General features: G+C 27.2%; 1 protein-coding gene across 2 annotated transcripts in view; it reads right to left on the reverse strand.

Moving 5' to 3' along the window:
* LOC129969452 (opioid-binding protein/cell adhesion molecule homolog) overlaps positions 1 to 17,995 on the reverse strand; it is a 562,662-nt gene that overhangs the window by 382,758 nt on the left and 161,909 nt on the right. The gene's annotated exons all lie outside the window — the stretch shown is intronic.

Raw genomic sequence — 17,995 nt, forward strand, 5'->3', positions numbered from 1 at the left:
AACAGTATATAATCACAAAAAAGTAAAGAAACATCTTATTTATTTAAATCACAAAAAAAGTGTAAATATCACTATTCAGTCTGTGGTACTATTACAAATTTTTGAAATGTGATCTTAAAAAACATAATGCATCAATTGCACTGCCATTAAGCCTGAAAAGTAATTTTGTGTAAAAATTACCAGCGGTCGAAAACGCTCTTTTGGCATCTACGCTAGTTGGTGGTACTGTTAGCAATGCGCGATATTTTTCCAAGTATTTACCTCTAAATCCCTCATCTTCAAATAAATCGATTTCCCGTCGGATGGTTTTGGATATAGCTGATTTCTGTATTGTATTTTGGTTCGTTGAAATTTTATATATCACTAATTCTAATTTTTGTTCAAGAGACAATTTCGTTTCACTATCGACATTAGTGACATCATAATCTTCGATAATTGAACCAAATTCTTCCGAATATAGATAGGTTTGTAGGTAAAAAATTTTAAGAAAATTTACTCTAAACTTAATCAGATTTGAATTGGTTATTTTCTTTTCTTCTTTTTCATTTTCATTTTTAAAATCATTATAATTATGTAAATACCATAAGACATTTTCTATTTCGGTATGCCTTTCTTCTGTGAGATTTTTTAATGTAATATATAATTCTTTAGATAGTGATGTGCGCTGTTCTTTCAGTGATTGCAGTTGCCTTAGCTGTTAATAAATTAAAATCTCTCCGACATAATACCTCAATAGTCAGTTTTATTGGAAGTAGGGCTGATACAGTTCTGGATATTAAGTCGAATTCACTATCTGAAAAATTAATTCACAAGTTTAAGTCGATTATTGCTTTTTTGATTGGATTTCCTAGTTTCAAGAATCGTTCCATCATTAGGAGTAAACTGTTCCAACGTGTTTTATAATCTAATATTAACATATATTCTGTTTTATTTTTAGTTAGTATATATTTTAGTAATATACTCTTTTTATAGGGGAACGTTTAAATATCTTAACATTTTTTTTGAACTTTATAAATTATAGGAAGCAATTCTTGATAGGTTTATATTTCATCCTCATTAGCAATATCTTCTTCAACAATTACATTGTCATTATCTTCATTGTCAATATCACTCTCATTCTTACTCTTTTCAAAGTTGGAATCCGAAATTTCTATATCCACAATATTTGGATTCTTCTGTTCTTTATTATTTTTTTGGTATAACACATCTATTACTCCTAATTACATTCCATGTGCATAGCACAACTGCTGATTTGCACCAATCAACTTTCCAACTTTTTTCATAATTGTTGCTCCATCAATCGTTATGGATACAACATTTTCTTTCAGGGATAATCCATGTTTCGCTCATTTAGATTTAAGCAATTAATTAAGCCATTAATTAGATAATTAATTTCGCCCGTTATGGAGACATGAAAACAAAAACGTATACTATTTTGCTATGTTCGCGATCCCTGAACATATAGTGGAGACAATTTTAAAAATTTCTAGTAAATACCGAAAAACCGGTATTTAAACTTGTGAATACCGGTATTACAAAATTGTACAAATGGCTCAAAATACCGGTATTCGGTATCCCGGTATTCCGGTATTGCAATCCCTAGATACTGCTTTTCTATTATTTTATTAACGAGTATACTCATTAGTAATATATGATTGTATTTGGCCCATCCTCCATATGTTTTATTATCAATTATATTCATCACAAGTATATGATTGTATTTGGCTCATCCTCCTTATTCAGGGCATGATAAGAATCATTTCTAATACATTCTATATAATTTCGAAAGCTAAATATTATAAATTGAAAAATAATATACTACGATTCATTAATTTTGATTCATGATATTATACTATCAAAACGTAGCTTATAAATAGAAAATCACTTCATTATAGAACATGTTTGAATCGATTAAAACATTGGATATAAATAACATTTCAAATAGCTAAAAACTTCAAAACAAATAGAATAAATTTGAATCAGCCCCTTAAAAAAAGAGTTTTTTTATATGTATTATTTGTTTTAGAAAGCGCATGATAAAATAAACATAAATAAATATATAAATATAAGATTAGCAGCAAATTATAAAAGAAAAATTAAAAGGAAATTATTTCTTTCATTTTAATGTTTAATTGATGACTCTCCTGAAAAATAAGCTTAAATCTTAAACAAAAATCTCAAACCTAAAATAAAAGAAATGTGCGAACTAAAAATTTGACAATAGAAAATAGAAAATGGACAAAAAAAAAGGAAATATAAAGTTTAATAAAAAAATTGAATAAGAAGATTTGGTCTGCTTCTCATCCACTGTATAAAATAAAAATCTTACCAAAAAGAAGAAAAAAATGGAGATAAATAAAGAACAACAACAACAAAAAATCCGTCAAAGATGCTGTAAGAAAAAGAAATCATGGAAGCAAATTCTTTGTTTGTATATACAGAAGAGGAGTTTCATCCTTGAGTCGTTTGTAATGGGTTGTAGCAATTTCTTGAAACCTGTTTTATGGATGAAATACTGCCTCTTACATTTCCTTTACTACCTATTAAATAGCAAAATAAAAATGGCATACATCTACGATGAAGAGAAAAGATAACCATTCTGTTTCACGGTTACTTTACATAATTCGAATTGATTAGTTAGTGAAAACTGGATTGAAAATATTTAATATCGATTAATTAGTGTAATAAGGAATTAGTTTGCAATAAGAGTACTGGATAAAGTCTTCTCATCTTTTCCTCTAATCATATTTCAGTATCTTTATTTCTCTTTAAGCAACATCACCACAATCATCATCTATTAAATTTAAGTGAAACATTGCATTGAGAACATTAAGAAACACTTTAAAGGGTGGATATATAAGAAAAGTCTTTGAATATTCTTTATATATTTTCGTTTTTGGGATAATGGGGATAAAATCAGATATTTTTACCAGCTTTAGACATAAAATGAATTTGAATGCTATGGTCTATTGCACATTTTAATTTGGTTTCCCTCTATTTCAATTGGCATTTTAGGTAATTACATTTTTCATGTTACGGAATTATATTTATTTATTTAAAAATAGTTTTTTTTTGTTTAATATTAACCGAAAAACATATATTAAAAATAATAGATAAATACTTTTATTGAAAATTATCCTAATGTGTGTTTTTTAAATAAATAACATAAGGACATAAGGCAATACTCTAATTATTGAAACTTTCATTTCACTACATTTATAGTTTTCACATTTATTTACAGAATAGATCTTTTCACGATTCCGGACCTGAAATTTTCATAATTTTTAATTATGGTAATTAAAATATTATTTAGATATAACAGATTATTTTTCTCGATTATTTAAAAACTAGTTCAGAATTAATGCATCTTGCTTTAAACAACATTAAAGGCATAAATGGAAAGCAATAATGGATAAAACTGAGTTGAAGAAAAATAAGCAGGAATATTCACTTTGTATTTTTGAAAGAGATAACAAATTTTTAAAAAAGTTATTTCCTTTTTGTGAATAATTTTAGGTGTTATTAATCAGTATTTAATTCTTAAACGGAGAAGATTAAAGCAGATTCTGGAATTTAATTTTCTGAATGTGAAATTGAATAAAAAATATTGTTCAAAAATTCTAATTTGAAACCGTTTTAGCTTATTTTTAATTGAATAGAAAATTGAAATCATCATTATGAAAATAACTTTCTTTTTCTTAAATTAAATCAAATTTGTTAATCAAATAATATTTAAAAAAATACTTTAGGCCCAAGGAAACTCAAAAGTATAACTTTTTTTCCCATTTTCATTGGTAAATTCAAAAATAATTTTTTTTTCCTGTTTCTCTCAATGAAAGTATATTGGGAATACATAAATATTATTTGCATCATATATAAATATTATTATCGTGTGACAGAATCTGAAAGAACTGTAAATTAAAATTTAAAGGCCGAAACCAACAAACAAAAAAGAGAGAAACAGTTACGATTATGTAGAAGTTTTACATTCACATCTATTAACATTAGTCATAATTAAATAACTATCTACCACTCTCAGACTAAAACTCTGATACTAGATCAAATGACAATCCACAGAAATTTGGATAAGGATTTCTGAACAACCCGAAGTATCCTCAACATTTAATATGTACAATCATAAATCCTTACGATGTCAGAGGTCTAATGAGAAGGCTTGCATATATTGACTTCAGGGTACTTGACCTAAGACTATGAAATCCTCTTAGTAGCACTTTGCCAGATGAATAGCATATTGTTTCTGTATTATGGTCTAGGTAATTCAGGAACCATCATCTAAATAGGCCATAAAATCACTCATCCAAGGTTGGATTGCTCCCTTTCCTCTTGAGGCCGGTGAGTTTCATTCTATAGAAATCTACGTCGATCATTTAGATTTCGTTACTGGTACAATGCGTAATTACATGCTTTGATGCGTTATAGATTATGCGTAAACACTTGCATACTCGGCGAGCGTTTGGTAGAATTTTTCTTCTTCTAGTAGACATTTAAGTCGTGTTTTTTTAAGAATGAAAATCAAAATATGAAATTAAATACTAAAATTATGAAAAATATCAGCATAAATTTCAAATAATTTTGTGTATTGTTCATCTTCAACTAAAGTAATGTTTCTTACAGTGAGATGGCAGAAAGAAATAGAGTTAAATTTTTGACGTCTGAAAAGTTAAATACAATAAAGCACTCTGTATACCATTTTCTTTATACTTTTTATATAACTACCATAATAAAATTTAATTATTCCATCAACGTTCGCAATATAATTTCTTGAAAATACCTTCGTTTAAATAAATTTGTATTTTACTTAGTGAATTTGAATCAGTCAATGTCGTTATCAAGATTCCGTTAATAATTATTTTTATTTATATGTCGTTTAAAGTCAGTTTCTTGAAAGTCACATAAATGGCGTTTTACTATATTTCGTGCATTCATCAACTTTTTAATTCAGTGGGATAAAGTCTATTTCGCGAACTACATTATTATAGTAAATTTTATCCATATTTATAGTGGAAATACTTTAAACTTCATTATTATGCCTGCCATTATTTATAATTCAATCTATTTTTTTCTCTGTTTTTCTGTGTTTATGTAAACTCAAAATGTTGTATGGTACAAGAACTTTAGTACGCATTTTGTGAAAAAAACAAAAACATATTATATAGATAAATTTTCTATAAATCATTAAAATTTTAAATGTAAGAGATATTTAAATTGCAAAACTTATTAAACTTATTCTCATCTATAAAGAAAATTCATATTTCCATATTATTTATCATAACTTCTGATTATATATGACTCATAGAGTTTAGGCATCACAATATATGCCATATAAAATTCTCTTATGCACCATTTTTTTAGTATTTTAAAACGCATTTGGTTTAATTTTGTGGTGAAAGATAACACAATCGTTAATGCCGTGTTTTCTTAGAATAATGGAAACTTATTGAATTTTTAACTGATATTGTGCTTACGTTTATATATATTTCAGCATTTCTAACAAACATTTCTAAGAAATTCGAAATCATAGTGACAGTATTGATTTGTTAGTTCATATATAATGAGTTTTCGCTGACAGCTTCCAAAGACACAAGAGAAAAGAAATTGTTCTTCGATATCGATTCGTCTGGGTATGCAATTTAAGGGGGTTGGTAATATTTCTTAAGAAAATACATCATTTCAAACTTTCCATTCTTAGAAAGTTGTTCATATTATGGAAACCATTCTTGCATTTTTGGTCAAGTTAAACATCATTTATAGATTATTTAAAAGAGATGTTTATTAAAAAAAGTAAGGAAGTATTAAAAAAATGAAACAGATGCACATTTTATATTAACATAAAGATATTAACCTTTTAAATGTAGTGTAGATGCCAAATTCATTTCAAACCGTATCCTCAATAATATCAAATATATTGAAAAGTTTTTAAATGATGATGCATTGTGTAATATTAAGCCAAAGATGTATGTAAAATTTGTTTTAATTCTTAAGATACTAACTGATTTTAACGATCAGTTGATTTGCCATGATTGCTAGTTGTAAACAATTGAAAACGGATATTTTAAGCTGAACTTAGTTTTACAGAGTGTTCATAGATCTATTCGTCTTTCTCTGTAATTTGATCTTCAATATAAAACGTAAATTGTTAAATTTTAATTAATCAAATAACTTCTTTGATGAATCAAAATATTTTCTTAACATAATCTGAATATATTTCATTATTTATTAATATTTTAAAGAAATTTTTAAAGTATTTCAACATAAAATTCCGTTGTAAGAAAGCACAACTTCTGGCATGAAATATGATTGTGTATTTATATAAATCTATTTCTGGGGAAAAATATTACTATTTAAAAACGGAATAAACTACAAGAAAATTTGCATTAATTTGAACACTTATTAATAATTATCACAAATTTACAGAAAGTAAACTGAATTTTTTTTCAGCATTGGAAGACTGATGCTGAATAAAATATTTATTGAGTCACTGTAAGTGATTTGAGTTTTATTATTATGTTAAAAATATTTTAACATAATTAAAAATTTGTTGAAAAGTTTTTAAATTAGAGAATAAATAAAATTATGTGCAAGTAAATTGATATAACTGATTTCTTTATTTTAGAATCAAATAAATACATTTTCTAAACTATAATTTCTTTAATTATTACCATAAAATCTGAACAATTACTTAATATTTATTTAATTAATATGATTCCAAATGCGTTGGAAAAAATACCCTGCCACACTACCTTTTACATAATTTGAAATTCTAAGTTCAAAGGTTTCTATTTAAGAATATAAACATAAAATTGCTATTATTATTAATAGAGATAAGATAGTTTTTTTTAAACAAAACATGAACTTCGTTTTTCAATACATTTTTTTGAAATAATGCAAAACTATTTAGAGGCATTTCTATTTTTAGTTTTTGCTAGATTTTAAAAAAAAATAATAAGCAGAAAAAATATTCATAAAAAAATAATAACCGAATAATTGCACAGACATAAATTATAATTGATTTTCTTTTTAGTAAATGTAAGATTTGCGCGGAAAAATAACATTCAATGTATTGAACATTATATATATTATAAGCACATATAATATAATAAGTATATTGTCTTATGTGAATATTTGAATTAAACTGATTATAATATTGTTACTTATGTGATAATTCTTAATTTTCTGTCGTGTATTTGGTAAATTAAAAATGGGAATAAATAATTTATAACAATTAATTTTCAAAATATGTTAATAAAAATTAAATGAGTATTGAAATTTAATGTTAGTATTGAAATGACCATTTAACTATATATGTATTCACAGTGGAGCTTTATATAATTTATACAATTTGCGTAAGTGAATTTTTTGTCTGATATTTATTAAAAACATATTAAACAATTATTTCCTTTAAATTATCATAGACTGTGTTTTGACAATTCTCTAAAGATGTTATGGCATATGCTTGAATATATATATATATACGCTTGCATATTATATTTTAATCAATTTTTAAATGGGAAAATGTGTGTTATATTATTGAATGCGAAGCGAAATCTATTTACTCAGATTTAACGAAATTTTTCTTAAAGCTTTGCAATAGATATCAGTTTAATTCAGTAATTTATTAATTATTTGCATTTAGAAACGAATAACCTTTCTCTAAATTAGTGTGTAATTTATTAAGTTGTATATTATCCAATAAAGCGAAACAAACATATTTTAAAGGCGTATAATCCTTTTATTCTGTTAACTCTTTCAAACGGCTTTTATGCTTTAATAGCAACTTTTAACGTGTGATACTTCTGAGAAATTGAGCATAAAGCAATATATTAACTATAATCACGGTTTATTGAAGGTCGTTTGTAAAAATACTTGCGTAGGAAGTCGTGCAATACAATTACCATAGTTCCCGATTTCAGTTTCAACAAAAGGCGCATCTTAACAACCGTAAAAATATTTATTTGCCATAGTTATTAGAAATATTTATTTTTCAGAAAGGAAATTCATAGTAATTCCCAGATGTACTGGATAAATTAGAAGCACAAAATCAAATTGCTAACTGAAGTTAGAAGGCAATTGTGTTATATTTCCATCGAATTTTTATATATTTTATCGCATATATCTTTTTTTTTTTTTGGTATCAGAAATGCGAATTTTACAACTATAAAATGCTTAAATATTTGATCTGAGCAATGATTCCCATTCTTGGAGAACTTTAATTTTTGCTTGGTTCATAAGCAGATTTAAAATCTGTTATTAAATTAAATATTATGAATTAATTTAATTGAACAAATTTGGCCTTTTAAATGTGCAGGATCCATAAGTACTCATAAAGTCTCTAGAAGTCGAAATTGAAAAAGAAGTTGATGCTTTGAAATGATAAAATTGATGCAAGTTTCAATATAATATATTTTGCTCATCTTATTTTGGAAATTATCTTGCGCATCTGGATGAGTCTTAGTAATTCAGAATTTCTTTAGCCTAGATGATATCTGACCTGATGTAATGCCATGTAGATATCACAAGCCTAGCTACGCCATCTGCTGACTATAATTTTGAGACTAGTTTTCCATAAAATACAAACACTGTGTGCGGGCTTGCCCAAAGCAGCAATCACTGGAGCTCAACTGTGGCGCGCAATAGAAGGCCACGCCTAACTCAGGAATATCACATAACTAGAATGGGACAGTGGCAGATAGTCGCTACATTGAGGCAACTATTTGCCATTGTCCCATTGTAACCCTGTGATTGTTGCTTAATTCCGGCATTGAGGGTAAAATGCTAATCCATTGCGCGCAATAATTGGCCTCGTCTGAACGCTGCCTCATGCATCTCCAAAGCTAATAATAACTTAACAAATTCATTTAAATTTTAATAAATAAAAAGTAACTATATATTTAAACCACTATTATCTGTACTATTGCTACAAACAGTGCCAGTCTCGAGAGGAGTTGTTTGTTATTTTGCAAATATACCATTTTGCATCACAAGGTGAATACTTAATCTATGTAACTAAAATTTTCTTAAAATTATTTGATGAACTATTTTCAGGGTATATGACTCAGTTTAGTTCCACTTGGCCCAAAGGCTAAGGGACTAAAAATCAGCTACCGAACCCATGATTCAGTAATTATAAATCTATGTATGGTAACCTACGATATCTCGATTCCATTAGATGGAATATCTTTAATATATATCTCCATTAGAATTCTAAAATATATAAGTAACCATAATTTCTTGGCATCTATGTTAAATAACTATTTGATAAAGGTTTTTAATGAGGATATCTTTAACATATATTTTGTTAAAATTCTAAAATATATAATTAAGCATTATTTCCCGGCATTCTATGCTAAACAACTATCTGATAATGATATTTTTAGTGTATATATCTCTCAAATTCCAAAATATATAAGTAACCGTAATTTCCTGGCGTTCTGTGCTAAAAAAAACTGCATTTAAAAATATGGGTTGATTACTCATGGCTAATAATATCTAAGAAAAAAAAATGGAATAATTTAAAGAGTTCTTTTTAAATAGCTTTTTCATTCAGAAATATGCTAGTTTAATTTTATACATTATAATCACAAGCAGACATCAAAGGTCATTAACTAAAAATACCCCAAATAAATCTTCTTGGTCTTTAACTTAGTTGTCAAATCTCAAAGCAAACGAATTCGTACTTGGAAACGCAGTGGTATCAGAATTAATAACATAACTTTTTTTTTCTGTTATGACTGTCTCATTTTGTATGCTGTTTAATAGAAACGACTCGATGACGTACTTAACATTGAGATAAACCGAGTCAAAAATAAACGTGAAATGGAATCGCGCTCTGACTCCATTTAGAACGAAGGGCGCCATTACGACATTGCTGAACAAAAGAAGACAGATGCCACTGGGTTTCGCATTCAGGGAATAGCGGTTTTGAAGCTCCGTTAAAAACTCAGTGGAGCGTAAATCCCAAATCGGTGTTTTGTTTGTATCTTGGATGTCACATTTAGGGCTTAATAAAGGAGGTTAATGAGTATTTACACCAAACTTTATATCTTTTCTCAAATGAGCTCAATTTAATGCGAAGGGCTTCGCATTTCTGTGCGTCAAAGGAAAATACAGAGTCATTCATTCTATTTATGCTATTTCGATCGCTAAAGGAATGGATATTTTGAAATCTTAGGTAACTTAGACATTACTTACTGTGAGATTAAAAGGAAAATAAAGCATCTTAAACGTTGTTTGAAGAAAAAACGTAATTCGTCGGCTTATTTTTAGAAAGAATGACGTAAGGCTTAGTTAGACAATATCATAGTGATAAATAACATATAAAATGGATATATATTTTTTTAAATAATAAAATAATTAAGTTTCGTATTTTGCACCGAAACATCGTTGTCCAACTAACAAATTCTGTTCCAAACTTATTAAACTTTTATTTTTTTCCTCCAAATGCCATAGAAGCTCTAATGTGCGATTTTCTGATTAATAAAAAGCTATTTAATTTTCTTTTGGTAATATATTACAATTGTTTTTTATAATTTTCTAATTGTTTTGCATAAAATTACGCATGGCAATCAAAAACAATCTTCAATTCTAACCATGAAGCATTATCTTCCTATTTTGGGAAACTGAAATTAGCTACAAAAAGACATTTCATACATAGACATACAGCAATCATGTTGTCTATATAAAAATCTCTTTAAACATTGGAAGGTTTTCATTGAATATTATGTTATACAAGGTGCATCTCGGCAGTATAAAACAATTTAGAAAAATAATATTAAAATAAGTTAGATAATAGTAACGTCCATGTACTGCATTTGCATTGAGAAATATATTGAATTAAATTAGTATTCATAACCTTCCCATATTTTCATTTGATGTTAAGTAAATAAAATGAAATGTCTTTATTTTGTCTTATACACACTTAAGAAAATTTCATGATATTACCCTTGTTTTGGATGAAATATCTCATAACTTTCGGCTTTCCTTTCTCCAAAAAATTATTTGACAGAATATAATTTAAAAAATACGCAGATGTATTTGAAAAAACATTTTTAACGAATTCAAATGTTGAACTATTATAATAATTCCAAATTATTTAAATTTCAAGTATTAAAATCATAGAATAATGCAGTTTATTATCACAATTATTTTAAATGTAACTAATTTTTAGCTTCTTACATGTGTAGGCACTATCGTCATTATTATGAAAAGGTAAAGAAGAAAAGCAACAGCTAAGAAAGTCTGATATTGACTTTTCTCTTGAATATATTTCTAGAAAATATTCTTAAAATATTTTTAATTGATTAAAAATAGAAAAAAATTATATGGTAAAATAATAGATATATCTGAAAAGACATTTTTTTTTTAATTTTTAGTTAATCAAAAAATTATTTTATTCTGTAATATTTTCGTAAGTGATCCTGTAAAAAATCTCAATGTCGGTTAATTTTTACTTATTTAAAATACTTATTATAGTTATAAAATATTACTTCAAGTCGCATTTACGCTCTCAAAAGTGTACATGTGACAAGTTCTATGTGGGATAACCTGGTCTTGTGTGTGTAGAGTGCTAACACACACAACATTAATTTTTATTATAAGAAGATTGATTATTTTTCCTTTTATGGTAATGCGTTTCTATACATATGCTAAACTTGTTTAAGCGGAGAAGATGTATTAAAATTTTAATGAGAATCATTTTAATAAGTACTTTTCATAAAAGTATTATTATATAGTATCTAAAATGTTGCAACTTCTTCCCTTGTATTAGTCATAGCTATACCTTCCTCAATATTTAATCACAGTTACATATTTCCCATTAATTAGTTACAGTTATATTTTCCTACTTATTTAATCACAGTTATATATTTCTCATTTATTGGGCACAGTTATATTTTCCCCATTATTTATTCACAGTTATATACTTCCCATTTATTGGGCATAATTATATTTTCCCCATTATTTAATCACAGTTACATATTTCCTATTTATTAGACAGTTATATTTCCCTCATTATTTAATCACATTTATATTTTCCGCATTATTGAATCACAGTTATATATTTCTCATTTATTACGTACAGTAGTATTTTTTCATTATTTATTACAGTTTTGTTTTGTTCATTCATTAGTTATAGTTATATTTGTAATGATAAAATTTTAAAAACTTTTGGACACAAAAAGGTCTTTTAAGAAAGAATGCTATATATATTTTAAGTAAAATATACATAGATAAAATGTACAATTCTAAAAATATATATTTAAAATGTACCATAATCTAAGATAAAATTTACACTGGAATCCTAAGTCAATTCTGTCACTGCTACAATGAACAAAATTAAGTCAACATTCACATTACACGATTAAACTGTGAATCAACTCGTTTCACAGGTCATTGCTTAACAGCTAAGAGCTTTCAAAACAATCATCTTCAATACTCTTTTAAAAGTTAAAGTAAGAAGAAAGCCATTAATTCTTATCTTAGTACAAAGTGAAAACTTAAAACATTTTACAGAGAATTTCAAACTTTTCACATCGCTATCAATCTTTGAATTTGAACTCCTGCATAACAAATTGAATTTTAGCGTCCATTAAAGTTCGATGGAAGTTTTCCTCCCGGAGGATTTGCTCTTTAATGTGCCCTTATAATCAAGAACAAATTCGAAGAGTACGTTAAATTTCCATTTAGCATCGCCGAAAGATTTTCATCACGACCCAAATAGTTAGCAGGTTGTTCTGTCACGTGGGTAACACAAATCCCTAATTGGACTGCGTGCTTAGGATTTCAGCTCTTGACGTGAGTTTGAAATTCCACAGATGCCTCGGTGGTCTGTGAGAAGCTTACAAACATGGCAAATGGCCATATTGAAGCGCTGGAAACGCAGTAAGCACTTTTACTGGTAATGTAGAAATAGTAAGCCCTTGCACCAAATCCTGTGTTTTCGAAACAAAGTTTAATGCGGAAAGTAGTCATAAAACGGGATCCACCTCAACGAACATGCTGCGATATTACCCAGGTCACTTAATGCTGGCAATTGTTAGGTGAAAATTATAGCTTAGTAAATAACTGGATTTTACAAAGTTTCAAAAATTGAACTTTCGGCGTTAGTTACATTTGCTATGATATGATAAAAATATTTAATTGTGTTTCATTGAATAAAATGGCTCGAAGGATTCGAATTTGTAAACGTTTCGCTTCTTTCATTACATTAAAAGCCATCAAAGTGAGGAAGTATTGCTTCCTATAATATGATATAAATTTTAGAAAATTTCTTAACTTAAATAAAAGCTATCTTGAATTTTTTTATACATATGTGTGGATGGTAACAACAACAGCTGCCCAATTTGTATTAAATATAATTTAAAAAGCATTCTCTGAACAGTTGATTTTCAATAATGAATGAAATTCATTTTAATTCAAGTTTGATCCACAATACATACTGGTAATACGAGTAGATGGGGGGGGATTAATGTTTTATTGAAATTCCATATGTATTCACAGAAAATAGGAAAGGTATATGTTAAACCGCAGAGAAATCAATAGGATGTTTTTTATGAAATTATTTTAATTTATTCTAAATAGTTATCTATTAAAAAATGATTAACGACACTATTCCCTCAGTTTCATTATTGAACTGTTAAATATGCATCAGAAATGTGATTTTTTACATGCTTTGCACATTATAACATTTTTCTTGTTTCTGCTTTCCAATACAGATTTATTAAAGATTTTTTTATTATAATTTTTTTTAGATTCAAGAGACACAAATATACTTGACATATTTTGATACATAAATTTTATTTATTTGATTCCTAATATTTTTCAGATTTGTTCTTTACTAGATAATGAAACTAAGATAACCTTTCCTCTATTTTATTTTAATTTGAATAAACCAATGATTTTTAAATTGTTAATACGCCAAATCGTAATCGCTTTAATTCTTTTTTAAACAGATTACAGTTTTTTAGTTTTATTATGATTTTTTTATACTTCTAAAGAAAATGCACAACTTTTTTTATAGAATTGTAAATCCTTTTTAAAAGTGATACAACCAAAAATATTTTTAAATATTTCCTTAGTCTTTTCCCCACTATTGAAAACTTCGAATGAATTTAAAATAGTTTTGATAAAAGGTATAGAAATTCAAAAGCTTTGAGAGCATGGGAACTTTACATGAGCAAAGAGAGTAGCTTTATTCTATTCAACACATATTTTTCGTAGATATATTCAGCAGTTTAACAGATTTCTCAAATGTATGTAAAAATATCCATATAGTTTTTTTTTTCCGTTTTGAATATTTTTAGCGCACATAACAGAATTCTTTTTCATACCGGAACTCAGAGGTATCACTCGTTTCTAACTGAATCCGAATATCTCCCAACTCTCTCTGAAATTTTTACGTATATTTCTTCTTTTCTATATTGCGTTGAATCATTGAAAACTTTGACTGCCCAGAAATAACATTAAACATGAATTTTATATATAATCATTTGTCTGAGACTTTAAAAATCTTGTTTTTAAATATTTTTAACGAATTGGTTTTGTATCCGTCTTTCTACTCTTTAAACGCTTAAAATTCATAGCAATAAATCTGTGCCAACTATTTTAAAATTGCCATATGTTAAATATTAATATTACAAAAGAAATATACAGTATCAACTAAGATTCCAATAATCCCAGTATATTTCATCTTTATTAGTTGAAAAAATTTAGAATCAAACCTTCAATTTAATGCATTTCAGCCGACTCCCGAATTTTAAATGATATTTATAAGTACACACTTACTAACTGGATATATTTGAACTCGAAAAACTGAAGACTTAGTTAATTATTTTTTCATTCTTTTAGGTTTTCTTTCCAAAAAAAAAAAAAAAAAAAAAAAAAAAAAAAAAAACGAATAATTTTCATCAATGGCGAATTGATACAAAACTTAATTTGTTTCATCTGATCTTCCTTCAAATGTGTGTTTCACAAAAAAAAATTTCATAAATATTTTGACGTTAGTGGAGAAGCAATGTATTATTAAAGAGTGTTTCCAGTTTCTTTAGTCGAAAATCTGCCCCCTCTTACATAACTCGTTGTAAATTGAGTAAGTAATTATAGTTGGCAGTTGCTTTGAAAGGTAATTATTCTTTCGTTGCAGAAATTGTTTAGGAATTCTTTCTTCAACTGCCAAGTTTCATTTAGAATCAAAAGGCAATGTGCTGGGAAGTAATCATTCAGCATGCTGTTCTAACAATTACATTTATGAAATTATTTGAATCAACTCAAATTTTAAAAGTAAATTCAGATAAAAAATAAAATCTTTCATTATAATCTGCGTTTTTACTTACCAACAATATGCAAGAAAGTATTTGTACAAATCATAGACTCAGTCAAACTTCAAATTGAATGTTAAGCATAAGTAATAAAAAACAGTGTGTGATTTACAACCGTAAACAGCAAAAAATGTGATATATATATATATATATATATATATATATATATATATATATATATATATATATATATATATAGTTGAAAATTACCATGTGTTTTCTCATGTATGACTTCAATATTTTCTCTTTATTTCTGTTATAGCTAATTTAAATATATTGAATAATTTTGCTATTGGATAATAGTCAAAATAACAAGCTATATCTTCATTTATAGCAAGCAGTGACTTTAAGCAGAAATTATTCTTTTAATGTAAGTATTCGAGGAACATTTCTAAAATCCCCGTCCTAAAAAGAAAATTTTAAAATAATGTATGGAATATCCTTCTGATAAAATATACGAATATATCTCAAGTGAAACGTTAACGAACCAGAAAGTGAATAATGCCACAAAAAATTAGAAACTTATCATTTATATATGTGGTAATTTCCTCATTCATTCTAGTAAGTCCGATGCTATTAATATTAAAATTCAGACTTGTGAAAATAACCACAAGAATTGATACGATTTATTCAAAGCCGAACTTCAAAGTATCAGTAATGATGAAGTATCGCTTTTTAAGGAATCCTAACTAAAAAGAATTTTTAATCATTGAAATGAAAATCATTGCCTCTAAAAAAATATTTCCAAATGTTCAGAAGTCTAATGTATATCTCATGCAATTCTAATTTGATGCTTTTGTATATTAACTGAAGTTTCATTTTATTCCCCAAACATATTTTGTTTTTTACTCAAAAAGTATCTTTTTTTTGTATTTAATAAAAATTTACTTTTAATATTTATTTTAAGTCAAAGCTGATTTACTTTAATAAAATTCAATGTATTTAAAAAGATTTAAGAACATCTTAAATAATCTGAATATAAAAATATAATTGTCTTTGCACTGATTTTCTTTATTTAATTCATATTTTGCTTTCACTTTTATTTATATCTATAGGGGGAATATAAAATAAAAGTAAACCATTTGAGTTTCGTAATTAAAAATATCAATTAATAATCTACTTTGACATTGTATTCGTCAATCTCTGTGGGTCTTTTGATATAGCGTATATTCGATGCGATGTTAAAATAATTTTAGAAAGTTGCTTAGATAATAATTTCTAAATTTCTTGCACTGATTGACCAATATCAGTGCATTACATGTTCAAATATATTAAGAACATGTAATACCTCAGCAAAATATTTATTTCTATAAATCAACAGATAAATAAGTAATAATCAAAATCCTTTAAAATCGCACGAGTGGAAGCTGCCGATTCTGAAATCCAGAAAAATTTATGTTGCATGCTTAAATGTATTACATAGGTATCAAAGGCATTTTGACTTCAGTGCCATAAAAACAAATACGTACTAAGATAATTTGAAATTTTTAAAATCCTAACCATTTTGGCTTGTGAAATTATTCATTTATATTAATAGTAAACAATCTTATGCAATTTTTATTACCTCTCTTATCTGATTAGTTTGAATTTGGAGTGTAGCATTTTCTTTATTATTTTTATTTGTAAAGAAATTAAATTAAACAGAATTTAAAAACAAATTAAAACCAGTGTGCCTCTAGATGAGAACATTTTTGTTGTTTTAAACCAGTCTCAGCATCACCAAACTAATACAATCACTTCTTGAAAAACCTTTAAAGTGATCTGCGGAAAGACTTATTCCTAATGGAAAACGATCAAACCCAGAATCCTTTCATTGCCTTATCCCTCTGCATTTTAATGAATCCCATTGAGCCCAACTAAAAATAGTCTAGCAACCCTCATAAAAACTTCCTCCTCCCCTCCCTTCCCCACCGAAAAACAAAGCAGCTTAGAAAATAATCTTAAAAGCTCGATAGTTTTCAAATCTCTAAGACTTCTGCAAACGATAGACAGAAGTAGAAACAGACACCTCAAGCAAAATCGTTAAATCTACTTTCATTTCAAGAACTTTGGAGTGGGGAGAACAATCAAATGTAATTTCGTTCAGTATCCCGTTTCAATTCCTTTTCTTACCCCCTTCTTTCGTCCCCCAACTTGCATTCACCCAGGCAACCCCCCCCCCCTGAGAAACGGAATTCTTCCACCACTTCCTTTCTTTGTTCAAAACACTTGAATTCCGTTGGTGGTTTCTTTTCTCTTCGAGAAAAGGTAGCAGAGTGACAGTGAACAAATACACACTTACCCGCATGTTCCAGTTCGAAAAAGTAATAAGGGGCCATCGCGATCCGTGTCTCATTTCGGGGTGTTTCAGTTCAGGTGATTTAATGATGCTGTTTGTTGTTGTTCCTTTAAAAACCTGGGAATTTTCCATGTGTTTTCTAAACAAGCCGTTTTTGCAGTTGAAATGTTTCATTCCACAAGAAGGAATAAATGGAAAAAATATCCGAAAGAAACCGGCAGAGCAAATCTAATTTATTTTAAAGTAAAGGAAAAGCCTATGTCACAAAAACAAGTGTTCCCCTCATAAGTTGAAACAACGAAATTAAAAAAAAAAGAAGAAGGAGAAGAAGAGTATATTAAAAATAATATTCAAAAATTTAAAAAAAAAAAAAAAATGTTGAAGT

Source organism: Argiope bruennichi, chromosome 5 (assembly GCF_947563725.1).
Source record: "Argiope bruennichi chromosome 5, qqArgBrue1.1, whole genome shotgun sequence".
Taxonomy (NCBI): Eukaryota; Metazoa; Arthropoda; class Arachnida; order Araneae; family Araneidae; genus Argiope; species Argiope bruennichi.